Source organism: Bactrocera latifrons, unplaced genomic scaffold (genome assembly GCF_001853355.1).
Source record: "Bactrocera latifrons isolate USDA-ARS-PBARC rearing strain unplaced genomic scaffold, ASM185335v1 scaffold_242, whole genome shotgun sequence".
NCBI classification, from domain to species: Eukaryota; Metazoa; Arthropoda; class Insecta; order Diptera; family Tephritidae; genus Bactrocera; species Bactrocera latifrons.
The window spans coordinates 147,895-157,652 of NW_017535986.1; the positions used below are offsets into that span (position 1 = coordinate 147,895).

The window sequence follows — 9,758 nt, forward strand, 5'->3', positions numbered from 1 at the left end:
CCTTTCTTACTATTAGGTTTAATATTTTGTATATTTTTCCTAATAAAATAATAATAATCCAGCAACATTGCTTTTGTATTCTTACTTTTGGTGTTCTCGAACATTAGATTGGAGGAGAGGAATTGTATGCCATCAGAACTACCAACCGAACCACACTCATCGACGTTATACCAGAAGCTATCGGTGTTAAGTTAGCCGATAACTACATATTCAGCTTATAATCCAAAGCTAGCCCAAAGTGGCTACTAACTGTTCCTGACTATAGTGAAAGATTTCGTTGGTGAAATGAAGCCCTTTAGAGAACAAAGAGACGGAGAGACGAAGACTTTCATGAGCGAGATGAGATTTTATGAAACTATCTTTAAATTGTGAATAGATTATAGAACAAAATGATGCATATTTGACCTACTACTAACTAACAAGGCGAAGTTAAAGTTTCAAATTAATGCAAACTTTCGTTTTACTAGGCTTTATATAGATATTCTAAGGTACTTGTTATATTTTTTATATTTTTTGGATAAAGTAAGCTTGAGGGTTTTGAAATCATTTGTCATAAATTGGTAAAAAAAAAACACGAAAACTGCATTTTTCAAAACAGACCACGAAGTTACTCGCACACAATTTTTTAGACCATGAGGAGGGTTAATACCTTCGCATCATATGGGGATTCTGTAGCCACTTCCTTTCTATAATGGATTTTTCCTTTGCCCCAAAATCGCTTTCGTCATAACAGGCTAGGTATCCCAGATAAAACTATTGCTGGTCGTTCGATTTTGTAGCCAGCATTAAACCACMTATTTCGTTCGTCTTCTATTGSCTCGAATAGGTTAGGTTRTACTGGCCGGCTGTCATGCAATGCAAAGAACTAATGATCYTTAAGATAAGATAAATAGATGAGGATTGCACCGCGACCGAACGTCTATTGTGCCCTCYTCTAAGTCACAATGACCCACTTAGCACCAGCATATTGCTAGGTGCTAGGGAGCTGATGTGATCCCTATTTGGAAGCATTGTTCTGAGGGACTTTATCCTGCAAACTGGTATGTAGTCAATTAGCAGGTATTTTGGAGTTTCAGGCTCCTTACCGGTCCTTGGTAAGGTCAAATGGAGATGCTGTTTGATTTGAGGTGAATTCTTCGTCATAAAGAATCTAATTTTGRTACTTCATCTAGTTCTTTGCACTCAAATACAGTGACTTTGTTTTTCCTCAGATTTAGRAAGAATAAATATAACGCTAAAGCATAAGCACTTATTCTACTAACAACTTTTATATAGATTAAGTACCCGCTTTGTACTTTGTTTCAGCAAAAGTTCTAAGAATAAGTATAATAAAAAAATGTGATCTCGAAGAAATTCGATTGCGTTTGCCATACTTAGAAATTAAATTGTTTGGGTTCTTATTAGGAGAACTCTAGACCGGCTTAATTACTAAAGCATATCACCTAAATGTTTATAACATCAAATAATGAAATGATTTGTGTTCAATGTTCAATATTATTCAACTTTTATCTTAAAATATTAAATCAGTTTTAATATCATAAAGTATTGGTCATTATTTTGGCCATCACTGTAAGCTCATATATGTATTCTGATTCAACGTATTTATGCTTAATGTTTTATTGCAGCTATGCTTATAAAGAACACTGGGCAAAATATTATTGTCAGCCTCCGTGGCGCAATTGGCTAGCGCGTTCGGCTGTTAACCGAAAGGTTGGTGGTTCGAGCCCACCCGGGGGCGCAAWTAACTTTTTTTGTTGTAAATACAATTTCCTGAATTACAATTACAATACATCATGTTATAAAAGTCTATATAAAGCAGTTTAAAGATCTCACCTACCGATGGTATATTTAATTAAACATAAACTTTCAACAAAAAAGTTGTGACAGTAAAAAATTATAATAAAATTTTGTAATTCTGAGATTTCATTGTGACCGAAATATTTATCTTATTATTATTATGAGGCAATATTTGTTCCTTCAACTAAATATTGAGACCTTGACATTATATATTCATTTGTTTTTTCGGATTCTTCTTCATCTTTATTGATGAGTTATAGCTGAGTGAGTTCCTTCCGATTGGGAACATTTACATACATACATATACATATATGTACATATATTAGAAGATTTAGTTTCAAAAAGTTCTGCGCCCCCGGGTGGGCTCGAACCACCAACCTTTCGGTTAACAGCCGAACGCGCTAGCCAATTGCGCCACGGAGGCCATGTTGCCCRCTCTGTCCACGTAATAACATCCGGTTTTCTCAATATTCTAAGAGATGATTAATAAACCTTATATTTTTGATATTGATAAGTATYGTATCTTTATAACTGATACTTAAATAATTCGATAGTAATCGTCAAATATAACAGCTACGTTCTATAGAAATAATAGAGTACTGTATACCCATCGCAACATCGTCCTATAATACCTCTAAGAGCAACTGATGCCGWAGTTGTGACAGTTAAAAGTGTTATGGTTAGGTTAGATGGCAGATTCCACAGCATGGCGTGGGGATCACAATTATAYTGTTCTGTACAGTGCTTTTTGAAGCCATACCCTAAACTCCCTGTAGTTGGATCGGAGGTTTCGGTAAAACCATCGAAATCTAAACTGAACCTATCCAAAATCTGCTTAGGTGTTTTATTTCTCTATTCGCTTATTTCACTTATTATGTCTAKATGTATAAGATTGGAGGTATTTTCACCTTGATCAGACGACATTCGAAGTGGAAGTGTTGAGATGATTCGATTTCATATTCTTCCAGATAGCTGATGCAGCTGGCATCCGGTAAGATGTTTAATCTGTTTGCATGAATTCCGATCAAAAAATGTTGAGCTACAACTTCTACAACGATTCAAAGTTGGAACTTGGTGAGAGCGAAGGGMCAATAAAACTTTTTTCAAATTACCCGTAGCCAAAAGAAACTTGTGACCGRATAGCTGCTGGTAGTTGGACTTCCTTTCCTATGACTCCCTCGTAAGTATTTGAGCAGAGAAACGACAACTAGGCTTGGGCTCGGCTACCGGGTAATCCAAGTATTTTGAAATTAAATCAGTGTGACCAGGTTCAGAGTCATCTAAGTACCAAGATTTTCTRCGTCTAAGAGCAGCTTTCGCGGCCATACACTTTGCTATATGCAGCAAAGAATTCAGCGCCTTAGTTCGTGGGATTCGTAGTGCACCAGAAATGTGAAAGATCACCGTTCCCACGACAATCTCTCACTGATCTTTGGAACGAGCCCTAATTTTCAGACAATCAGGAACAGTTCCAACGTCAGCTTTCCTCCAAATTATATTAGAATGCCAAACAACAAAAGCAACTTCAAAGATTTTTTCCGAACAGAGCAATTCGAATCGTCGCTTTATCCAATTAAGTGTTAAGTTTATGATGGAATTGCCTTGACCGATATCTATTTACCAGAAATATTATATTCAAGAAATCGCCTTGTGGTCTTGTAGGGGTCTTCCTCTGCTTCCCGGGTACTGTGTCGAATATTTTCMGAGTTGGAGTGTTTTCATCKATTCTGATGCCATGAGATCATCAGATGTTGTCATCGGCCATGCTCTGCACCAAATAGCGGGACAGGGATGATGACTGACCTGTAGAATTTGGTATTTGTTCGTCGAGAGAGGACTCTACTTCTCAGGACCATTACTTATGTACSTATCAGCACTTTGTCGATGTATACGTGCAGCTCCTATGGTAAACCATCGGCTTATAATAACTTCAAGGGTATTTCAMAGCTGTCACTTTCAAAAAATTAACGCAGTATTTCCACCATAGCTAAAGCGTCCTCAAAGCGTTAGTCCACAGATCTTGTTTACATTATTTTACGAATTTATGACACTTCTCTTTTGTTTATGTACATCTTCATTTCTTTCAACGAAATAGACCAAAAGCTTGTAATCTTTTACTCTTTCATTTAATATTAACTTTTTTTCTTCTTTCATTACTTCCATTATCTTATCTTCAACTTCGGCATTCACCATTCAGCGCATTGTCAATGCTTTTGTTAAACAATCTAACAAGAACTACAGCAACAGCAATAACAATGTTTTGTTTTCATTTGCTTATGTAGTTGCTRCTGTCGCCGGTTTTTTGTTTCGCTTGCATCGCCACCATCACCGGTGCTGCACTGTTGTTGTTGTTATTGTTGTCGCTGCATCTGTGCACACTGCGAAGCAGCTTCCGTTGCCGCCTATTCGTCGTCGTCGTCATTCGTAACAAGGCGGCCAACACACCGCACCCCRCCCACCACCAATCGCGCTACACCCCACACCCGTTACACCATAGCTTCATATTGACAATTTGCTCTTCACCAGCTCATCTGTCGTTTCGTGCGCGATGTTTCTTTCGGAGATTTCCTCGCTTATATTTGTTCTTGCATTTGTACGTTGAGTTTGTCATCATTGAAAGAGTACAACAAAGCAACAACAGCTGCAACAAAACCAACTACAGCAACAACAATGCGAACAATAAGAACAAAAGTAGTAGAAACAACAACAGCAAAAGCAACAAAGACAACAACAAGAATACTAACAAAAAAAATAAACAACAACAACAATAATAGTGGCAAAAACAACAAAAAACAACAAGAACAGAAGCAACAACAATAAAAATATTATTAACAACAACAACCAATCAACACCAAAACCAACAAGAGCAGCAAYAACAATCGGCAGCAACAAAGTGTCTGATGTTCATTCAAGATTCGCACCAAGCAAGCCGGTGACTCTTTTCCCCACGCCAATATGACACGACATGTCTGTGCGTGTGTGTGCATGCTTGCACATACAAATCCAAATGTATAGTATGCATGTGTGCGTGTTTGCGCATATTACTCCATTGCATCCAACATCGCTTATTCGCTGTTTTGCTTTAATTCGCATTGTGTTGTTGTTCTTGTTGTTGTTATTGTAGTTACTATTGCTTTTGTGGTGTTGAGCATGACATTCGCTTCGGTTTGTTTGTGGTTTCGCATGCATGCAATTCAGTTTCATTTTTCAGTTTTCATTTTTGGCTTTCGGTTCGGTTTGCAGTTTGGCGTTTTCAGTTTCGGTTTCAGTTGCGCCGATGCGTTCAGTCTCTTGCCGACTATGAGAGTGACAAGTTTGCGGTRTTTATGCCACTTTTCAATTCAGCGCTCAAATTGACGGTGTCTGTGCGTTAGGCAAACTAAAAATTGTGACTTAACCACAAGAACAACAATTATTGATATATATTTTTTGTCGCGTTGTAATATTAATAAAAAAATGGAAAACTAAAAATTAAATAATAATTAAGRAAAATTTGCGTATAAAATAGTAAAATAAAAACTGAAATAAAAATGTATGGAAAATTTAGTGAATATGCATAAAATTAAAAAAAATTAAAATCTAGTAACAACAATAAAGCGTAGGCACGTAAAGAAAAGAGAAATTGTGAAAGAAATGAAAATTTAATATAAAAAAATTATAAAATCGGATATTGTAAAAAATGTGTTTCTAATACATCTTGGAAAAAATTTGAATTCATCTTTGAATTTATTACAAAATATTAATGAAAACACTAAAAATAAAAAATTATATTAAATTAAATTATTATATGTTATAATAAATGATAATTAATAATAAGCTTAATAAAAATAATGTAAATGCTGCAATTCTCAAAATAAAGTATTAGCTGGAACTATTCACACAGTTAAAAAGAGTTCCAACGGTAATAATAATATTGTTGTATTCTATATCACTTAACTATGGCATGAGAAAAAAACTTATTATAAAATTTAATTTGTGAATTTTGTCTTCAGAAAATTTTCAAAATTCGCTGGTTAAGGAAATCCAATGTAAACCTTTTTTGATATACATATGTATGTGCCAGGGTAGATGCTTTTTGAAAACACAAGGGATCACGGTAGTATAAAACCTATTGGAAATCTATATACATAAAAGAAAGTTGTGTTAGTTACACCATTTATAACTCCAGTCTTTCGTCTATATATCAGTCACCGTGAAGCGTGGTCGGTTCCTCCAGTGAAAGATAAAATARCAGAAATGAAAGAAAAAATAATTTACTTACGAGCTGTGGACGTGAAAAGGAAGTAGAAAATATATAGATAGAAAATAATTGAGACTTTGCACTGCGTSCTATGGTCAATTAAGCTTTCTCCTATATTATATATGGTCACAAATGTCCAGCACACTCAACAATTTCTGGAGCTTGCTGGCCGCGACTGAGGTGATGTGTGTGTGATCCCTGGCCAGGTGGATGAAACWTAGGGCCCCGAGCCTGCTTCTACAAATTGCTGGGCAATCTGGCATAGGTTTAGTTTCCTGWTCCATGTCACAACACCGGCAGTTGGCGCAAGAGACTACGCCCATGTTGGACAAGTTCTTCCTGAGCCTGTAGTGCATTGTATAGAGCGCGACAAAGCGGCTTAATTTGTTTCGGCGGAAGGTAATCATATGTGATTTTAAACCTTTCATGGTCCTAATTTCCCAGTAGTCGTTTGACGTGGTGCATTCGCYAAGAATAGCGATAYGCTGGTTGCAATAGAGATTGATTTCTGCACAAAGGGCTTCTGCTTGAAATATGCTCGTGAAATTTTCCATTGGTATCGATAGTTTGGTATGCGGTTTTCGAGCCGTCAGTGTACCGGATAGTGCCGCCCCTCAGCGGTGGGTCGAGCATGGAATTACTCCACTCCCCCTTACTGCCGAGAGTCACCGTAAAATTCTCTATAAAGAACAGGATGCTATATTTCGCTACCTGTTTGATCACTAGATGCAGCGGTGTGAGCCTTAGCAACTTCGATAGTTGAAGGCCTACCGAAAACTGCGTTTCCTCAGATACCAAAGCAACTGCTGCATAAGTGACAATAGGCCTTACGATCTCTGGTATGCCCAGATATGATACCTGGCTTGCAGYCCCAGCATCTGCCGGCTAAAAATCTGAATATCATATGTACCTTGGAGGTGTTGGGCATTCCCCGTAACTATTCCAMCGTAAGGTTGAGTCCAATATCCAACTATCCAGTGTTAGGGGCTTCAAGCCCGTAAGAGATTTTCGATTTGTAAAAAGGACAACGGCTGTGGAAGGAGAAGGCTGTCCTTTAATTTTTAAGGGTTAAAAACAGTTTACTCGATTTAAGGCAAAACTACGCGTTATATAGAAAAAAGTTTTATGGCAACGTTGTGGGCAAGGAATATTTAATGTTTTTCATTTTCAAAGGCTAGTCTGATTCTCCTTTAGTACGTCTAGAAATAAGAAAAACACATTTTTTCAAAATTTGAAGTTTATTCAAGAAAATGCCAAAAAGAGGATTTTTTATAATGCAAAATATTTCCGGCGAKGCAGGTTTTATTTTGCTGACCTGGCTGGTTCGGACAGAACTGAAACTATAAAAGTGTTTTTCTTGCAACTCTCTTTTTCAAAAGGATGCACACGATATTTCAGGTTCCACAGTATAAATTTACCTAAATTTCCAACTGAGAATATTATTGAACCCACTTTCGTTACAATAATGAATTTATTTTATTATTCCAACAATTTAATTGAAAAATTTGTRCACAGGTGGCAACACTGCTCACAAAATTTTCAACGGTAAACATTATTAAACCACTTTCGATTTCAATATGAGCATATAATATTTAATGTATTTATCAATTGTTTAAATTAAACATTTTTGAGCAGCTGGCAACGCTTTTAAGTACATACATATGTATGTATGAATGTATATATTATATTTTCAGTTTTCTTAATACTCCGATAATCACATTTCGGCTGCTTATTTTCACGACATTAATAAAAATTTCTAACCAGCTGGCAACCTTTTAACGTTTTTGCAAGCACCCACCGTTTAGCTTAAAGCTTAGTTAACAACTTATCCTATCATATGGCTTTATATTTTTTAGTAATTAGTTTAGTATATTTTCAATTAAATTGAAATTCGCATTTTAAACAGGTGGCAACCTTTTAAGTTTTTTTATTATAGTTTTGAACGTTGTGATTTTATTTTGTATCCTTATCGTAATATTTTATGTACATATGTGTTAATTTTTTTAATTTAAAAATCTTAAACAGGTGGCAGCGCTTTTAAGATAAAATTTTCGATTTACTTAAAATTATTTTTGAAACTTTTTTCAACTCTGATAACCAAAATTCGGTTGCTAACTGTTATGTTAAAAATTAAAATWTCTAAACAGGTGGCAASGCCTTAGCGGCTATGATTCTATGTTCATTAAATCGACTTAATAAGGTTTACAAAAAAGTACTAAAAATATGTGGCGTATAAATCAGCATTTAAGTAAAACAACAGCAAAGAAACACACTACAGTATGTGCAAAAGTTAAGCATACCACGCAATAATTCGCAAAACGAAATTCAAAAAAATGCACAAAAACAACATTTATACCGGAAGTTCAACATAGACAAAATAATTGGCAGAGTTAGAGGTATGTATAGCTGCAGCTGTTCACATTTCTTTATATATGTATGTATTCATGTGTGCCACATATGCAGTATGTATGTGCTACATAATATATATACATATGTGCATTTATGCCACTAAATGGCATAAAAATGAAGAAAGCAAAGCGAAATTCATGAATGTAAAATGTGGGCACGTTATGTGTGTGTCATTGTGTTTGCATGTGTGTGCGTGTGTTTGTAGACGAGGGCGCGTCTAGCGAAAATGCACACTGTGGCGTATACGCAACCTAAAACCTTTCGGCAGTTACACATAGACTTTTTTGTGTGTAAGTACATATGTATGCATGTAAGTAATTATGTATATACCTTTGTCTTATATATAGGAATATATATTTATACATACATATATGTATATACAACGCATTGTAAGTATGCCTGCGCCTATTTCGTGTTGCAGACGGCTACATAATTTATTTATTTGACCTCATGAGCGCGCATAAATAACAAATAGCGTGTTCTATGTACGTACATATATATGTATATATGCGTGCATGTGTGTGTATATGCGTTGTCATGAGGCTTTTGCATAGTGCCCTGCTGCCTTGTGGCTCGTTGGTAGACAGCAGCAAATGTGTAGCGATTTTGTTGTGAATAACGTTGGGCAAAGCGAATGCCGAAAATTTGTTACATTGTGGCAGAATGAGAGCACAGCGAAAGATTATTGAAAAATGCGTAATTTTACTTACACAGTAATGTAATGAGTGCGAAATTGCATTTGAGAATTTTTTGATTTTTTACAAATATTGAAAATGGATACTGGATATTATCAGCAAGGATAAATTTTTGATTTGTGGGATAAGTGTGTAAAACGAAGTTCAGATCAGAGTTTCGTTTCGTTTAGAAAAAATCATCTAGAAGGGCTTGAACGAAACTTTTTGAAAATAGATTAAAAATAGTTTGAAGACTTAAAAACAAAAAGAATTTATCATGAATAAATTTTGGAAGCTCATTTGAAGAACAATTTTTTAACATTTAATTTTTAAAATTTTTAATTGAAAAGAATGAAAATTTGCACTTGACAAAATTTTTAAATAAAATTTTTTGAATTTTTATCAATATTTGAATAGGAAAAAAAGTTCCAGATATTTTGGTTTAAAAATGTGCTGTCTTCATTTAAAAAGATTTTTTAACGAATATTTAACGAAAATATTTTTAAACAAATTTTTAACGAAAAATATTTTTTTTTAATGTTTTTTTCTAACGAAACTTATTTTTTAAGGAAAAACATTTTAAACAAAATGTCAAAAATAATCTATTTCATGTGGGTAAATTTTGAAAGATATTTTTA

General features: G+C 35.0%; 2 non-coding genes across 2 annotated transcripts; one reads left to right on the plus strand and one right to left on the minus strand.

The window, feature by feature from the left end:
• The first annotated feature begins 1,664 nt into the window (after positions 1 to 1,664).
• Positions 1,665 to 1,738, plus strand: Trnan-guu. Its single transcript has one exon. It is a non-coding gene; the product is annotated as a tRNA-Asn (tRNA).
• A 409-nt stretch (positions 1,739 to 2,147) lies between these two features.
• On the minus strand, positions 2,148 to 2,221 carry Trnan-guu. Its single transcript has one exon. It is a non-coding gene; the product is annotated as a tRNA-Asn (tRNA).
• Between the last annotated feature and the right edge of the window lie 7,537 nt (positions 2,222 to 9,758).